Genomic DNA, 18074 nt, shown 5'->3' with positions numbered 1-18074 from the left:
AGACTAGATGAGTCACAGGAAGAGTCAAGGACATAGAGATTGAATAGTGAAATTTACTGTGCACAGTTGAGGGGAACAAGATACTCATTGAACTGGGCTTCATTCCTATTGGAGTGTGGTGTTCTTTGATGAACAGGATAAGAAAAATATAGAGTTGGTTATTACTGTTGACTTACAAATCTCTTAAATGGATAGTCTGATAAAATATTTGCTGATCTGTAAAGTGTACCAATATCTGAGAATGTTAATATTGTTCATACTTGAGCTATGAGGATTCCTCTGTGCATTAATAGTTTAATATTAAGTAAAAAATCTGGAATATTGTGAAATCTCATTAATAAAAACATCTCAGGCAAGAAGAAAATTTTCCTTTATAGTGACACTGTTATCTTAGTTCAGGAAATCATTTAATACTCCCTGATTACCTATGAATAAAGGAACTTTGTAATCCTTATTTCTCTTGTGAGCATTGCTATAGTCAGCTTAGGCACTACTGTTGCAAATAGCCTTGCTTTGCCTGATGCCAAAGAAGCCCAGAGGGAGAGTAGTCTTACTCTGTTGTTGTGTGTATATTGAGATGCATTTTTTTCTTCTTTTGCATTTGTTATCTATAATGAACTTTCTGAGCCCTGATAGTATTTGGAGAGGAGGTAGTGGTGTTAATCTTGTATGTTCTCCTCCACACAGGGCTTTCTGTGTTTTGGAGGGAAGTGTGGCTATAGTTAAAGTTGACCTTGGAATGTGAATATTGTTGCAACACTTCAGTATGTTGCCATGTGAATAATAGAGGTTGATTTTGGCTTTCTAATAAATTTGTATTCACTTTTAACTGATATGAATTAGTAATTGTAACTGGCGAAGTTTTGTTACCCTCAATCCCGGCCTGCCTGACTGGCAATATATTATAGTAGTAGAAGCCTCTTTTAGAGCATCTTAGTGAAAACATGGCTGAAAGGAATAAATGGTATCTGCAGACTGTGTAGAAAATGGCTTTTGTTCCCAATGTTAATATCTTTTCAAGCACATTTCAGTGTTTGCTGAGAGTGGCAGATACACATTAAAAATGCTAGGTGTTCTTATCCATAGACTTGGTGCAAGATAAGCAGTCGAGACAGAAGCTTTCTCCTACCCAGTACTCTTCCCACTAGCCCTCCCACTAGTTCATCAAACTAGCCTCAAGACAGGGATTAGCAGTTAGAGTGGGCCTGAGGGCTCCAGGGAAGACAAGGTGGCAGCCCATCTCAGGCATCTGCAACCTGCTTCCTGGGAAGAGCTCCTTGAGAGTGCTAGCTTTTTGTTAGTTAAGTTTTTACTGGACCCCACCATCCCTTACTGCAGGTAAGCAAAGTAGATGTCACAACAAAACAATTTTAAAGTTCTTTGCTTAGAGCACTTTGTTTATGATTGCAATGTTTATATTTCTCATTTAATAAAAAGCTTTACTTCATTCCATTACCTTTTAGTGTTTAGAGGGGTGGGCACTGTCTCTATGTACAATATGTATCATTTTATATAAGTTATACTGTTATGTCATATATACCTGCAATATCAGACCTTGAATTTAATACAGAAGGCAATAGACTCTTTCCAGACCTGTATTTTTCAGTGAACAATAAAAAGATGGTTTGTCACTTAAAAAAATCTAGAAAAGAATTCAGGTAGAAGATAAGAAAGAACTAAGATTTTTTTTTAATTAAGAAATTCTGAGAGAACTATCTGACTCCCATTAGGAAGGGCAACATAAGGATAATGAGTATCCCAGAGGGAGAAGGGAGCAGAGAGTTTATTTAAAGGAATAATAGTTGAGAAGTTCCCAAACCTGGGGAAGGGACTGGATATACAAGTCCATGAAGCTAAGAGAATATCTAATTACCTCAGCACAAAAAGACCTTTTCCAAGACACATTATATTAAAAGTGCCAAAAATTAATGACAAAGAAAGAATTTTAAAAGGAGCCAGAGAAAAACGAATGTTATCCCTACCGAGGAACCTCCATTAGACTATCAGCAGATTTCTCAGTAGAAACTTTACAGGACAGGAGAGAGTGAAGTGACATACTGAAAATACTGAAAGATAAAAACTGGCAGCCAAGAATACTCTACCCAGCAAAGTTATCCTTCAGATACGAAGGAGGAATAAAGGCTTTCCAAGACAAACACAACAGCACTTCTTGCTTTATATGAGGTGTTTAAAGGAGCTCTTTTACCTGAAATGAAAAGGCAAAAGTACACAAAATTTTAAGTAAGGTGATAAATAGAAGCAAAAAATTGCAATTTTATATCAGAATAGGTTGTTAAATACTTAATTGTAGTTTAAAGGTTAAAGGGAGAAAAGCAGTGAAAATAACTATAGGTACTTCAATTTGGTAATAAATTTACACATAAAAAGAGATAATTTGAGACAACAAAAACATAAAAGGGTAAGAAGAAAAGGACAGAAGCCATATTGTCAAATGAAGGTTAGATGCCAGCAGCAGAAGAAGGACTATTTTGTCTATGAGATGTTTTATATAAACCTCATGTAACCACAAAACATAAATCTAGAGCTGAGACACAAAACATCAAAAAAGAGGAAACTGAGAAAAACATCATAGAAAACCACCAAACTAAAATGGCAGACAGAAACACAAGGAAAAGGAGACAATGGACATATAGAGCAAGCAGTAAACAAAAGGTAAAATGGAAGTATTAAGTCCTCGTTTATTAATAATCATCCTAAATGTAAATGGATTGAATCCACTGATCAAAAGACACAAAGTGGCTGTGGGTGGAGTAATAAGCAAGACCCAACTATATAATGCCTCCAGGAGACTCATCTCAGCTCTAAAGACAAATATAGGCTCAAAGTGATGGGATGGAAGATGATACTTTGAGCAAATGGTAAGCCAAAAGAAAGTGGGTGTAGCTATACTCATATCAGATAAAATAGACTTCAAGCCAAAAAGACCAAACCAAAGCAAACAAACCAAGAGACAAAGAATGACATTTTGTAATGATAAAGGGAACAACCATCAAGAAGGTGTAATATTTATTAATATATATGCATTTAACATAGGAGCACCAAAATATATAAAACAATTATTAACAGACCTAAAGGGAGAAGTTGACAGCAACACGATAATAGTAGGAGATTTTAACAGCATGCTTACATTAGTGGATATGTCATCCAGACAGAAAGTCAACCAGGAAACACTGACCTTAAATGAAACATTAAACCTGATAGACTTAATAGATATATATAAAACATTCCATCCAAATGCAGCAGAATACATTCTTCTCAAGTGCATATGGAATATTCTCAAGGATAGACCATATGTTGGGACCCAAAAGAGTCTCAATAAATTTAAGAAGACTGAAATTATATCAAGCACTTTTTTTCTGACAAAAACAGTATAAAACTAGACATCAACTACAAGAAGAAAGCTAGAAAAATCACAAATAGATGGAGGCTAAACAACATGCTACTGAACAACTACTGAGTCAATGAAGAAATCAAGGAGAAAAAAAAACAAACCTGAAGACAAGTGAAAATGAAAAAAATGACATACCAAAATCTATGGATGCAGCAAAAGTGGTACTAAGAGGGAAGTTTATAGCAATACAGGCTTACCAAAAGAAACAAGAAAAATTTCAAATAAACAATCTAACCCTACACCTAAAGGAACTAGAAAAAGAAGAACAAACTAAGCACAAAGTCAGTAGAAGGAAAGAAATAATAAAGATCAGAGTGGAAATAAATGAAATGGAGACTAAAAAGACAATAGAAAAGATCAGTGAAACTAAGAACTGGTTCTTTGAAAAAATAAAACTGACAAGCTTTAGCTAGACTCACTAAGAAAAAAAGAGAGAAGACTAAAATAAAATCAGAAACAAAAGAGAAGTTACAATGAATAGCACAGAGATACAAAGGACTGTGAGACTCCTGTGAACAGCTATGCACCAACAAATTGGAAAACCTAGGGAAAAAATGGATAAATTCTTAGACTCATATGACCTTCTGAGACTGAATGAAGCAATAGAAAATCTGAATTGACAGATCACTATTAAGGAGATTGAAGCAATAATTTAAAACTTCCCAAAAAACTAAAGTCCTGACTAGATGGCTTCATTGATTGGTGAATTCTACTAAACATTTAAAGAAGATTTAATACCTGTTCTTCTCAAACTCTTCCAAAAAGTTGAAGAGGAGGGAATGCTGCCTACCTCATTTTATGAGGCTAATATTACCCTGAGACCAAAACCAGACAAGGACAACACAAGAAAATTACAGGCAATATCTCTGAGGAACACAGATACAAAAATCCTCAACAAAATATTTGCAAACCAAATACAGCTATACATTAAAAGGATGATACATCAGGATCAAGTGGGATTTATTCCAGAAATGTAAGGATGGTTCAACATCTGCAAATCAATCAAGATGATACACCATTTTAACAAAATGAAGGATAAAAATCATATGATCATCTTAATAGATGCATAAAAAACATTTGACAAGGTTCAACCTCCATTTATAATAAAAACTCTCATTAAATGAGGTATAGAAATGTTGTACCTCAACATAATGAAGACCATATATGACAAATCCACAGTTAATATCATACTCAATGGTGAAAAACTGAAAACTATCACTCGAAGATCAGGAACAAGACAAAATTGCCCACTCTCGCCACTCTTACTCAGCGTAGTACTGCAAGTCCTAGCCAGAACAATTAGGCAAGAAAAAGAAATAAAATGCATCCATATTTGAAAGGAAGAATTAAAACCAGCACTCTTTGTGGATGACATGATTTTATATATAGAAAATCCTAAAGACTCCACCAAAAAAACTGTTGAAATGATAAAAGAATACAGTAAAGTTGAGGAGAGAAAATCAATATATAAAAATCTGTTGTGTTTCTATACACTAACAATCAACTAGCAGAAAGAGAAACTAAGAGAACAATTCATTTGCTTTTGCAACAAAGAAAATAAAATACCTAGGAATAAATTTAACCAAGGAGCTGAAAGACCTGTACACTGAAAACTATAAGACATTGATGAAAGAAACTGAAGAAGACACACACAAAAAAAGGAAAGATATTTCATGCTCATGGATTGCAAGAATGAACATTGTTAAAATGTCCATATAACATAAAGCAGTCCATAGATTCAACACCATTCCTATCAAAATCTCAGAGACATTTTTTCACAGAAATAGAACAAAAATCTTAAAGTTTATATAGAACCATAGAGACTCTGAATAGCCAAAGCAATCTTGAGAAGAAAGAACAAAGCTGGAGGTATCACACTCCCCGATTTCAAATTATTCTACAAAGCTATAGTAATCAAAACAGCATGGTATTGGCAGAAGTGGACACACATATCCAGTGGAACAGAATTGAAAGCCCAGAAATTAATCCACACATATATGGACAATTAATTTAAGAGAAAGGAATAAAAAATATACAATGGAGAAAGGACAGGCTCCTCTCTAAATGGTGCTGGGAAAACTGGACTGTCACAAGCAAAAGAATGAAATTAGACCACTATCTTATGTCATACACAAAAATCAACTCAAAATGAATTAAAGACTTAAATATAAGGCCTAAAACCATAAAACTCCTAGAGGAAAACATAGGCAGTATGCTCTTTTTTTTTTTTTTTTTTTTTGCCGTACGTGGGCCTCTCACGGTTGTGGCCTCTCCTGTTGCGAAGCACAGGCTCCGGACACGCAGGCTCAGCGGCCATGGCTCACGGGCATAGCCGCTCCGCGGCATGTGGGATCTTCCCGGACCGGGGCACGAACCCATGTGCCCTGCGGCAGGCGGACTCTCAACCACTGCGCCACCAGGGAAGCCCTAGGCAGTATGCTCTTTGACATCGGTTTTAGCAACTTCTTTCTGGATCTGTCACCTCAGGCAAGGCAAACAAAAGCAAAAATAAACAAATGGGACTACATCAAAATAAAGTTTCTGCACATCAAAGGGAACCATAAACAAAATGAAAGACAACCTTTTTTTTTTTTTTTTTTTTTTTGCCGTATGCGGGCCTCTCACTGCTGTGGCCTCTCCCGTTGCAGAGCATAGGCTCCGGATGCGCAGGCTCAGCGGCCATGGCTCACGGGCCCAGCCACTCCGCGGCATGTGGGATCTTCCCGGATCAGGGCACGAACCCGTGTCCCCTGCATCGGCAGGCGGACTCTCAACCACTGTGCCACCAGGGAAGCCCAATAACCTATCTTATATCCAATAAGGGGTGAATATCTGAAATAAAGAACTCATACAACTCAACAACATAATAAACAGCTGATTAAAAATTGGGCAGAGGATCTGTATAGACATTTTTCCAAGGAAGGCATACAAGTGGCCAACAGGCATGTGAAAATATGCTCAACATCACGAATTATTAGGGAAATGCAAATCAAAACCACAATGAGATATCATGTCAGTCCTGTTAGAATGACTATTATCAAAAAGACAAGAAATAGCAAGTGTTGGAATGGATGCAGAGAAAAGGGAGCCCTTGTGCACTGGTGGTGGGAATGTAAATTGGTGCAGTTACTATGGAAAGCGGTATGGAGGTTCCTCAACAAATTAAAAATAGAACTGCCATTTCACTTCTGGGTATTTATCTGAAGAATATGAAAACACTAATTAAAAAAGTTACATGTACCCTATCTACATTGTGCCATTGTTTATAAAAGCCAAGATGTGGAAGCAACCTAGCTGTTCATCAACAAGTGAATAGATAAAGAAGATGTAATATACATACATACATACATGTACACCTGTATACGATGGAATACTACTTGGCCATAAAAAAGAAGGAAATCCTGCCATTTGCAACAACAGGGATAGCTCTTGTTGAAGGGTATTATACTAAGTGAAATAAGTCAGACAGGGAAAGACAAATACTGTATAATTTCACTCAGATGTGGAATATTTTAAAAACCCAAAATAAACAACCGAAGCAAAACAAAAACAAGTACATAGATACAGAGGACATATTGATGGTTACTAGAAGGGAAGGGAGAGGGAAAGGGCAAAGTGGGTAAAGGGGTCAATTGTATGGTGATGTAATGGTAACTAAACTTTTGGTGGTGTGCACACTGTAGTATATACAAAAGTCGAATTATAATGTACACATGAAATTTACATAATTTTATAAACCAGTGTTACTTCAATTAAAAAACATGGTAGGTATAAAAACAATAATTAGTTTTCATTTATTCAGTAAGCTCATTGAAAGCCTGTTATTGTACCAATGTAAGTGGAAGAAAAAGTTGCTACTGTATTAAAAATAAGGACTTTGATACACTAACACCATGGGTAAAATTTATATCAGGAGAGAAGTCACTTTGTTTTGGAAAATGTCCTGATGGCCTCTTTGAGAGTGGAGAGGAAGCTTCTTAGCCTGCAAAGAAATGGATGAATTAATTGCTTTGCAAAATAAGGGAGTGAAAAGGCAGTGTGATGGGAGAGAGGAAGGGAAGAGGGCTGGAAATAGGGTAAAAATGAGAAGTTGAAAATATTCATTGGGAAGCTGGTTGGTGCCAGATTGTTAAAAGTCTTCAGTTCCCCATAAATGAAGCCCAAGGTTGCAAAGCTAGTTAATGGTACAGTTGGAACCAAAGATCTTTCTAGAAAACCACACTGCCTCTCAAAGAACCAAAGTTTTCATTCCAGCCACTTTCAGTATGAAATAGTGCTTCATGCTTGGCTGCTTTTGGTGTTTTGTTATAAGCAACTGAAATTTCTTGAGCTTACTGCTATTCCTTTGAATTCATAAATGTACATGGTCTCATCCAGCTGACATTTTTATATAGTAACAGGGAAATGTAAAACTTTTTTAGTTTCTGGAAACGAGGAAAGCCTGCATTTTGCAAGTGTTGATATCTAACATGTTACAGTTCAGTTGAACTTCACTTTAGTCACATATCTAGAAAGATAATCCAGGACAAAAAACACATGCAATAAAGAAATGGAGAAGTTTAGAAAGCATTTTCTTTTTGTCATTGTCGGTTTGTGACAGTGAGCAATTCTGGCTCCTGCTGGATGTGTCTGGAGTTTCTGATAGGGCCAGGCTTTCAAGGCTTATGTACTAGAGGTAAATCCTTATGTCGGTCCCCAAAGTAACCTGCAGAGCAAGCCTAGCGATAACAGTTATTTCCCTTATTTCTAACTTTGAGAGAGTTTGGCTTGGGATGACCAAGAAAGAGCTGCAGGCTATCCTTATATCAAGGGGAAGCGCCCTTTTTGAATGATGCTGTGCTCACCAGCAGCTGGGTTCTGACTTGTTAGGTATGACCAGAAAATTAGTTGGCTCCATTTTTTTTTTGTTTTGAGAGACCAAGGAATCTCCTGGGAGCGAGTTCCCCTCTTGGTACCTCCAGCTTGACCTAGAAAGACAGAAGTGAGAGTAATTCCGAGAACTTTGTGTTGTTTCCTTGGCTCCGTCCTGAGCCCAATCCTTATGGACTAAAGGGGGATGCAGTGGGGGCGGAGTGGTAAGGATGGTGTGTCATCAGTGCAATCTGAAAGAGCCTTAGACCTTCGGGTGCCAGGACCAATGTCTTCGGCACCTAAGGGGCTCCACTGTGACACTGCTGGGTGACAGTGCTGGGAAGCTTCGGCACTACTACGGTGGGACACTACAGTACTTGGAGAACATTATGAGATGAGGGTGGTCAGTTTTCAGAGAGCTGGAGCAGAGTGAAGAAGCAGGGCAATTTCAGAACAGCTAAGTGGACAGTATACTTCATGTGTTTGTAGTAGGTAGAATTCAGCGGGCTGGAGTCCCACATGGGGAGGCAGGAAAGAGAGCAAGTGAAAAAGAAATTATTTGAGAGCCAAGCACTTTAGGTAGATTGTATCATTTAATCCTCACAACAGCCTTATGAACTGCATACTAATTTGTCCCCATTTTCTGGATAAGACTTCCAAGGAAGATACAATTTAAGTAAATTGTCCGAGGTCAGTTGGCCAGCAAGTGAAGGATGCAGGTTTAAAACTCAAGTAATCAGGGCTTCCCTGGTGGCGCAGTGGTTGAGAGTCCGCCTGTCGATGCAGGGGACACGGGTTTGTGCCCTGGTCCGGGAGGATCCCACATGCTGCAGATCGGCTGGGCCCGGGCCCGTGAGCCATGGCCGCTGAGCCTGGGCGTCCGGAGCCTGTGTCCCGCAATGGGAGAGGTCCACGTACCGCCAAAAAAAAAAAAAAAAAAAAAAAAAAAACAAGTAATCTGATTCCAGAGCCCTCATTTTCGGTCATTTTCTCACGTGTGCCCTCATATTAGTGAGCACTGGAAACACTAAGGTAAAATACTCATTAGGTGCAGTTGGCTTGCTCTGACACCATTTATAGGGTTGGAAATCCTGGGTTTCACAATGGAGCTCTAAGCCAGGATCAGGATTATTCCCAGCAATGTTTTAACAGAAACTACCATCAAGGGTATTATAATTATCCTGTGGCCAGTTTTTAAAGACACTTTCTTCAGGGAATAAGCATTATACTGAGGCATGCATCATCACAGCAACAAAAAACATGTTTAGCATCTGTCATTTTTTTTTTTGACTGTGAAAGTTTTAGAACACTAAGCAAAACTTTCCTATCCTCAAATTTTTCTAGGTGATAAGGTATCTGTGGATTTGGGAATAGGCAGAGAATTGACTGCCCTCTTGAATTAATAAAATGAGTTGGGGCGGAGAATGAAATGCTTGTCTTATTTTTTGTAAGGTGGTGCCACCTACCTAAAGAAGGCTGAAGTAAAAGTATACTCAATAATATCCTGGGATAAACCATAATGGAAAAGAATATGAAAAAGAAGGTATATATATATATATATATAAAACTGAGTCACTTTGCTGTACAGCAGTAATTAACACAACATTGTAATTCAAGTATACTTCAATAAAAAATAAATTAAAAAAGTAAACCCAATAAAAATTAATTTATACATTATTTTTTTTCTGAAGAATTTAAAATGGTTTCATAATAAGATTTCTTATCATCACATAGTCTTTTGAAATATAGCTATCTATTCATTTCCTGTTTTAGTCAACATTTTTGAATGCCCATGTTATGTCAAGAGTCACCATGCTAGATGCTGTTGACATAAAAATGAAAATACGCCATGCCTGATTACTCGTCTGTAGAACTGCCATCTAGCGGAAGAAAGAGGTGAAAAAGCAGATACTTATGCAAGGCACGATGTAGATAAATATGTTAAGAATAAGGGAAGTGATTTGCACAAGGCACTGTTGAATTATTTAAACTTATCTCTAGGGATGGGGATATGAGTGTGTAAGGAGTGAGAGGGTGGTTCTTGAGGATGGAGCTCCTTTTCTGGGTGCTGCATGGTAAACAAAGTTAGCCACGCAGAGGAGTGGCATGGCCGTGGGAGGAGCAGCCCATCCATGCATGACCCACAGAGACAGCTTGAGCAAGGGGAAGGTGGAAAGCGTTTCAGTGGTGCTCGGTGTGGGTGAGCAGTGACAAGCTGCTGCATCTTAGGCTGGGAGGGATAAGCCAAGAATGGCAGCCAGGGGCCAGCTCACTGGAGGCCTTGAATACCATGCTAGACTCTGCAGAATGGAGCCAGTGGGAGATAACAATTTCACTTCTTTGGGGACGTGTGGAGAGTTTTTCACAAACTTAAATTTTTTCAATGGAAGAGGCTGACAGTTTCTCTGAGACCACATTGTGTGCACATGCGTGTGTATGTATGTGCATAGTTTTAAATGATCTTTTCCTTTATGGAAGGACTTTGATAGAAGATAGTTTTTTTTTTTTAATTGTCCTTCCTTAGAGAAATGTAAATTTGGCATCTTTATGTAAGTTTCTAGTTAAAAATAAATTATCCTGTAAACTGAAGAGTCTGAGGACTACTTCTGCCGACAAGGGAGACGTTGAAGGGATTTAGCCATGGAATGCCATAGCTAGATTGACATTTTAAACGATTTCTTCAGCTGTGTGGAGAGTGAATTTGAGGGAGGCAAGACCAGAGGCAGGAAGACCATTTATTAGGTTAATGCTCTGATATGAGTGAAAGATAATAAAGACCTGACCTAGGGCTGGGACACCAGAGATGACTGGGAGTAGGGAACATTTAAGAATGTATTTATAAAATAAAATCAGCAGGACTCAGTGATTGGATACAGGAATGAGGGAGAAGACTGAATATCACCATTCTATTCTGTACTACATCACTGTGCTAGAGTGAGTTTCCTCATGTTCATCAGTGGCTGCTCGGGCAAATCTAGTTTTTTGCCCCCATTTATCTCGGTCCAGGACAACTGGCAGAAAGACAGAGGAAGACAGCAAAGTTACCTTCGTGTAAGACCAGCTGCTTTCCAGCTCAAACCACTTTGGGAAAAAACCTCCATGTGCGTGAGCTCTAAGTTGGGTGTAAATAGAAGTTCTTTGTGAGAGGGGCCTGGTGCAGGACAAGGGGGTATCGGGTGGCTGTTGAATGGGCAGGCAAACAGGAAGGACATCATGAAAGCCCAGCAATGATCCAGGACACATTTGTCCTGTGATTCACACGTGCGATGCTTACCCTGCTTCTTTATACAATCCATGCAAATGTTCATGTCTTCTCTGTTTACCTCATTGTATTAATGAGGTTTCTATTTTCTGTATTTTATGATGCTAAGCCTGGAGAGACCGCCCCCCCCCACCCCGGGCTAGCTAATTCCTACAGATAGAGTAAACAACTTGCCTGTGAGACTTTCATGTGCAAGCCAACCAATTCAAAGGCTTTATCACCAACCACCTCCTTTATTTGACTCCCACACACTGAGCCAATATTTCCCCTGCCCTAACCACCACTAGAGACCACCCCATAGCCCCGAGCTCACTGAAATGATTAAACCATCCAAACCTGAGCTTGCTCAACTTGCCTACCCTGCCTTGCCCATTCCTTCCTTCCTGCAGCAACTACAGTAGAGGGCCATGCTTTCCCTTCTCTCCTTCTGCCTCCTGACTGACCCCGGCATTAACCCATGTGCCCTGTGTAGCATGGCGCACCCCCTCCTCTTGGGTAGTGTAAGTAACTTACACTTGCCTCCTCTCTAAAGGCAATTGTCTCTGTGTCTGTTACCTTACATTCTGTGATTGAAACAGATCTTGGGTACATTTTAACACACTCACATCTTCTTCTACACCCTCCACCCCAGCTCCTACAAGAAACTGAAATCTTCAGTCATCTCTAGTCAGGAGTCAGAGTTCAGGCAGGTCTTGGTTGCAAGGGCAACCATAAACCTTTGGTTTCCTTAGAGAAAGCTGGGTCTAACCAAGTATCTGATCGGAACTTGTGAAATCACACTGCTTTTACTACCGAAGCACAAACCACACCCTAAAGGTTAGCTGAGTGCCCTCTGGAAACAGAAGTTTTCCTCTGTGTAAACATGGTGAATTAGTCTGGGAGCTGGAATTCAAGTTACAGATCTTTTGACCCAACCATGCATTATGCTCAGCAGAAAGTAATATTGCAAGTTAAAATACGGAGACCCGGGCTTCCCTGGTGGCACAGTGGTTGAGAGTCCGCCTGCCGATGCAGGGGACACGGGTTCCTGCCCCGGTCTGGGAAGATCCCACATGCCGCGGAGCAGCTGGGCCCGTGAGCCATGGCCGCTGAGCCTGCGCGTCCGGAGCCTGTGCTCTGCAACGGGAGAGGCCACAACAGTGAGAGGCCCGCGTACCGCAAAAAAAAAAAAAAAAAAAAAAATACGGAGACCCGCTGATTGGGAGCTGGCGAAAGATACAGAAGAACCCCCAGAAAATTGCTGGGAAAAGATTCATTGGAATGATAATAAGACAATACAAGATCATGTCCCCTGAGCTTTGATTCTTCTTGACCCTGACAGAAAAGTATGCTTAAAATGTGGAAAACAGTCTGAAATGGACTTCAATTTTGGAAGACTGCATCACATTGTATTACAGCAAGAAATTAACTTTGTTAGGAACACAGCATGGAAATAAGCAAGAAAGGGATTGAAGACAAGACTACTGATACATCTGGTTCTTAAGTGAATGGCGTGGCTGAATTCAACAGCCAGTAGTTAAATTGAAACTTAAATAATCATTCTTAACAGTTCGCATTTAAGAAGCAGGAGGCAGAATTGTATTCGTTTTTCTGAAATGACTCAAACCTGTCTCTCAAAATGCTTAATGCAGCTGTGAGGAACAGGAGATAAGTGACTTTCAGTTACATTAACTTTCAGTAAGCAAATAGTGGATTTAGAGGAAATTTGTTGATAAAATCTCATAAAATAATACATTCTTCAGGGGTGTATGGAGCACCTATACCCTGGAGGATTCCATGTTCTGGGTGCAGTGCACATGGCTTGTTGCCTGTGCATCATTAATTCCCTTTCTTTCATCCTTCTAATAGTACCCAATTTTGCTCTGGGAAACCACTGTTCTCTCTACTGTGGAGCAGCCCTGCAGCTTTGGTGCCATTGACCCCACCTTCAGCTGCCTACTTCTAGCAGCTTGTGAAATCATCTTCCATGTCCCAGGGATTGGTTGAAGGGCCCCAGGTGCAAGCCAGTCAGTGCATGATTTTATCCTGGCCAGAGGGTGATCCAGTCTGTGTGACCATGGAGGACACAGAGGGAGAATGACCCAAACTTCCCCTAATCCCTTCCCCAAACAGACTAACCCTGTTACAAGCCTCCCCCTGGGTGTTAAGACATCATTTTATGTATATGTAGCAAGAGGCTGGTGCTTGAGTTAAGATTAGTATAAACATGCCTGACTAATTAGTGGGGTGGGTCTTCCAGGGGCTTATGTGCGCAAAGGACTGAGAAATCTCCCAGGAGAGATCTCATTTTCTGAGAAGTCCAGCAGGCAAGCTTGATATAGTGAACAAAACCTTAATTTTTAGAGCAGAGAAATGATTCCGAGTGGAGCCCCAAGTGGATTCATGTGTGGTTCCTGAGATGGGAAGGGGAAAGAGGGCTGTGGGTAAAAAATGAAAGAAGATGAAAAAAGAAGAGAGAATGAGAGAGAGGGGGGGAAGAGAGGAAGAAAAGGAGAGAGGAAGGGGTAGAGAAAGGAAGGGGAGGGAGGGAAGAAGGGAGGAAGGAAAGAAAAGAAAGACGAAAGCATGCCCCCGGGTAGGAGTGATTTCAGGCGGGCTGTGGCCACCGTCCCATGAGCTTGGGTTTCTGCTGCTTTTCCTGGCACGGCTGTGTCTCTAGCCTAGTCAGGGTAACAGCGACACCTGGAGTGCTGACCATCAGTTTAACGAAAGCAAACAATCTGAAACTCCATGATGATAAAATAAAAGGAGGTCAGATAACAGCAGGGAATGTATCTAGAAACAATTGCCTGGAAGGAAAGGCTGCGATTTCAGACGAAATTACTAGTTCTTCAAACATTAACAAGGTATCAAAATTGCTTTCACCAGAAAAATGTGGGGAAAAGCTTTATTGCTCTCTGGTGCAAAAGAACACCAATTTGATGGATTTGTAGAAGAATATCAACGGGTTCTTCTCTCAAATGAAATTCCGATGCCAAGGAAAAATACATCATAGGAGAAATTACCTTGACGCGATGGTAGCCTCTCAGTACACTCCGGGCAAGCCATCCCAGAGGTCATAGAACAGAAAGTCTCACAGGCTAAGTTAAGATGCTCCAATCATATCGTTTATTGATTGACAGAAAGCACATCGAAAAGCAAGAGAAAAGAGGGATGGGGTAAGTTGACACAATTAGGATGGAGTAGAAGGACCGTGTTACTGAATCCTGTGTTACTCAACCCCTCCTAGGTCCTTTCTCTTTCCTTCTCTCCTCCCTTTCCCCCTCTTCCTTCTTTCCACTGCCTCTCCCCCACTCTCTCTTTGTTGCATGGTGTGGTTGCAAAGACCAGAGCTGAGTTTGAACAAGGGGGCTTAGCAAGCTCAGAGTGTGTGGAGTCAACACATGTCTGTTGATACGGAGGCAAGGATGCCTGGCCACAGCTGGAGCTAACCAATTAGTTTGCTGGGCAGCCATGAGCTTTCTTTCTTTGGCAGAGTGCATGCAAAGCCAAAATGTGGCCCCCATGGCTGGCCAACTGAGAGGTGACGTGTGTCAGTCTGAAGGAGGCTTGATTTGTACCTTATGATTTGGTCCTTCCATCATTTTCCCTATATAAGTAAGCACTCTGAATATTCTACCTCTTAAAAAACCATATATTTTATTCCTTCTATCTTGAACATGTCTTACTGATTGCCAACTGTTTGTACTTAACTGCACACCTTGTGAATTCCGCTCACGTCTCACAAGAGCCACTTGCTTACTCACTATCTTTTGAAAATTTTTTTATACAGCAGGTTCTTATTAGTTATACATTTTATACACATCAGTGTATACATGTCAATCCCAATCGCCCAGTTCATCACACCACCACTACCACCCCCCCCCCACCGCCACTTTCCCCCCTTGGTGTGCATACGTTTGTTCTCTACATCTGTGTCTCTATTTCTACCCTGCAAACTGGTTCATCTTTACCATTTTTCTAGGTTCCACATATATGCGTTAATATACGATATTTGTTTTTCTCTTTCTGACTTACTTCACTCTGTATGACAGTCTCTACGCTATAGGACCTTGTTGTTTATCCATCCTATATATACTAGTTTGCATCTGCTAATCCCAAACTCCCAATACTTCCTTCCCTCACCTCCTCTCCCTCTTGGCAACCACAAGTCTGTTCTCTATGTCTGTGAGTCTGTTTCTGTTTCATAGATAAGTTTATTTGTTCCTTATTTTAGATTCCACATGTAAGTGGTATCATATATTTGTCTTTCTCTTACTCACTTCACTTAGTATTATAATCTCTAGGTCCATCCATGTTGCTGCAAATGGGACTGTTTCATTCTTTTTTAATGGCTGAGTAGTATTCCATTGTATATATGTACCACATCTTTATTCATTCATCTGTCGATGGACATTTAGGTTGTTTCCATGTCTTGGCTATTGAACATAGGGGTTCATGTATCTTTTTGAATTATACTTTTGTCCAGATATATGCTTAGGAGTGGGATTGCTGGATCATATGGCAACTCTGCACCAATTTACATTCCAGAGTGGCTTATTCTTCAAGTGCCCATTTCACATAATGATGTGGCATTAAAATTCAGGTCACATAAGAAGAAAATTAAAGAGTATCACTAATTTTAAAATAAATCAAAGATCCTCGTGGCTCATTTGGTCTCATGGTAGATGTAAATGGGTTGTGAAAGTAATGTGTCAGAGGGAATGGCCAAATTGTTTAATTAGCAAAGAAAAACCCTATAGCTGGGGAGAGGACAGCACCCATGTGATGAAGAGAGTAGCTACAATTTTCTGAGTGTTATTATGAGCCAGGCATGGTACATATATTATTTCAAATCTATAAGCACTCTGCCAGATGCATATACAGAGAGGAAAATGAGGTGCAGGCTGGTTAATCACGTGCTCCAAGTCACTGGGCTAGGAAGCAGTGGGTTGGGGTTTTGGTCCCAGGTTGACCCTGCCCTTTCTCACTACCAACCTGCACAAGAGGGCACCCATGGAAGAAAGAATGTGGTGGGTAAAAGGGAAGGTAGAGGTCCACAGGACATATTTTGGGTCTGTTTCAGAGAGGAGCAAATGGAAGCCCTTGAAAATGGAATAAATGAAATCAGAATTATACGTTTCCTACTAAGAAAGAAAGTGCCTTTGAATAAATGAAAAGGATACAACCTTTGTTTATCCAAAGTTATCCAAATTCAGTATAGTATATTTTCTATGCTCTGAAATGTTTAATCCCTTTGGGGAGTGGTTTACAAAGGTCATAGCTGGATTTATTAAGCTAAAGACAAAGGTCTCAAATCAGATTACTGTTTGTTCAGTATTCTGAGCTTTCTCACCCATGGGCCAAGGAGATAAGAACTGTTAAGTGTATACCGCATGTATTCTTATTTATTTATTTTTGGCTGTTGGGTCTTCGTTGCTGCATGTGGGCTTTCTCTATTTGTGTTGAGTGGGGGCTACTCTTCGTTGTGGTGCACGGGCTTCTCACCACGGTGGCTTCTCTTGTTGCAGAGCACGGGCTCTAGGCGCGCAGGCTCAGTAGTTGTGGCTCGTGGGCTCTAGAGCACAGGCTCAGTAGTTGTGGCGCACGGGCTTAGCTGCTCCACGGCACGTGGGATCTTCCTGGACCAGGGCTTGAACCCGTGTCCCCCGCATTGGCAGGTGGATTTTTACTGCGCCACCAGGGTAGCCCTGCATGTATTCTTATGTGTTTATAAATACAAATCTTAATTTCTTCATGTTCATGGACATCACATTTTGTAAAAATAACTTAGACAATTATAAAATGTTATATGACTAGGCTAGAGGTAGAAATATTTCATCGGTTGGACCTATTTTCAATCATTTCAGAACTCTTAACTACTCAGATTGAATTCACTGGGATTTCTTTCTCATTTTTGCCTCTCCTGCCTTGAATTACATTTTCCCTCCACTGGCTATATAATATCTTGGTTTAACTACTGATGGCTAGGATAGTTGTTATAATTGATATCTTCCTACTGAAGGTATTTTTGACAAGCTTAAATTAAATAAAAACATATCTGGGGCTTCCCTGATGGCACAGTGGTTAAGAATCCGCCTGCCAATGCAGGGGATGAGGGTTCGAGCCCTGGTCCAGGAAGATCCCACATGCCGTGGAGCAGCTAAGCCCGTGTGCCACAGCTACGGAGCCTGGGCTCTAGAGCCCGTGAGCCACAGCTGTTGAGCCCATGTGCCACAACTACTGAAGCCCACTCACCTAGAGCCCATGCTCTGCAACAAGAGAAGCCACCGCAATGCAATGAAGAGTGTCCCCGCTCGCCGCAACTAGAGAAAGCCCACGTGCAGCAACGAAGACCCAACGCAGCCGAAAGTAAAAAACAAACAAACAAAAAATAACCCTGACCGTTTCTAAATCTAAACACATGATTAACTTGCACTCTTCCACAGGTCGCAGAGTGAGTTACTGGCAAAATGGAATTATAACTGTGGTAGGAGATGTGTATGAGAGCTGTCATGGATTTGTCTCCATAGAAAACTAGTTCTGCCTCTAATTTCTGTCAAAGAAAAT

Source organism: Mesoplodon densirostris, chromosome 11, assembly GCF_025265405.1.
Source record: "Mesoplodon densirostris isolate mMesDen1 chromosome 11, mMesDen1 primary haplotype, whole genome shotgun sequence".
NCBI classification, from domain to species: domain Eukaryota; kingdom Metazoa; phylum Chordata; class Mammalia; order Artiodactyla; family Ziphiidae; genus Mesoplodon; species Mesoplodon densirostris.
The sequence above is the reverse complement of the archived record's forward strand: the minus strand, read 5'-3'. Positions refer to the sequence as shown.